Genomic DNA, 1,363 nt, shown 5'->3' with positions numbered 1-1,363 from the left:
GTGCGCGCACAGGACGAGAGGGGCGGCACCGCCGCCACTGCCGCGCACCGCATCATGCACCCGGTGCATCAGGTCCCGGTGCTTTTTGCTGCAGCGCGCCACAAAGAACGCCGACGCCACGTCCTTGGCCGTGCGCGGGCTGTTGTCGATTTTGGAGGCCAACAAAATGCATGCCGGCGCGATGTGCTGCGCGCAGCGACGGACCAGGGGCGGCGAAAAGCAGTGGCGCGTGGCGGGGATTCAGAGCGGCGAGAGCGCGGGACGACAGCACGGGGTGCTGGGCTGAGGGAATGCTGAGGTCCTTATCAACGTGGCGCGCAAGGGGCAGCGTCTCCAAGGCGGGGGGGAGGGGAGAGGGACGCCGCCGCGCCGTGCACGCGCGCGGCCCTGGCGTGCAAGCAGGGGCGCGGCCGCCGCGCTGCCGGGGCGCCGCGCCACCCTAAAAGAGCGTACGGGTGTCCCACACCCCCGACCGCGGCGGCCCCCCGCGGGGGCGCACCCATCTGTCACTCGTGTGGAAGGAGCATCTCGTGTAAAACCTGTTGAAGAGCGTGACCGCCCTCGCCGCTGTGAAGTTGAGTCTGAGGGGCGGGAAAGGGTGAGAGGGACAGCGGTCCAAGGGGTGGCCCAAGGGGTGGTCGCAAGGATGAGCGGGGCCGCCGTACCGCCACTGCGAGGCAAAGGGGTCAACAGCGGCGGCGGAGCCTATGCCGCCCGTCACCCTGGAGGGGACACAGCTGCCGCGGCCCTCTCCAGCCAGCAAACGGCGCGCGTCGCCGCCGCCCACCCGCAACTCACAGCTTTAGGTATGCAGAGCCGCATGCGGTCTGGTATATCAATCCAGACGTGACCTTGCGGTACGAGAGCTCTGTATCCCAGGCTATGCCGTGCGCCCTGCTGGGGCTGGCCTCTTTCAATTGTTGGAGCGGGACTGTCTGGAAGCGCGGGCACGCGTGCGACATCAACAGCGGCGCCGGGGCGCGTGGGGGCGGCGAGGGGGCCTGCCCGCGCCTCTGCGGGGCGCGCAAGCGGCGGGGCCGGGGCCGGGGCCGTCGAGCAGCTGGGGGTACGCGTGGAGGGCCGCAGGGCCGCCTGCGAGAGGGCCGCGGTGGGGCGCAATGGGCGCGAGCAGCGCCTCGCAGCGGCGCCGGGCGCCGCAGGCACCACTGCGCTGACTCAGGTGCGGGAATTCGCAGTTTTCCAAGCTGCATCAACATTTTACACAGGCCTTTGGCGCCCTGCACGGCCTTGGGTGTGCGTGCACAAGCCACCAAGGCAACGGCACCTCGCCACGGCCGCGGCCGCACCTCCCAAGCAAGGAGACGCTTAATTAGTGCCTATAAGGACGGCTAGCGGGTGCGTC

This window comes from Monoraphidium neglectum (assembly GCF_000611645.1).
Source record: "Monoraphidium neglectum strain SAG 48.87 unplaced genomic scaffold scaffold04535, whole genome shotgun sequence".
NCBI lineage: Eukaryota > Viridiplantae > Chlorophyta > Chlorophyceae > Sphaeropleales > Selenastraceae > Monoraphidium > Monoraphidium neglectum.
The sequence above is the reverse complement of the archived record's forward strand: the minus strand, read 5'-3'. Positions refer to the sequence as shown.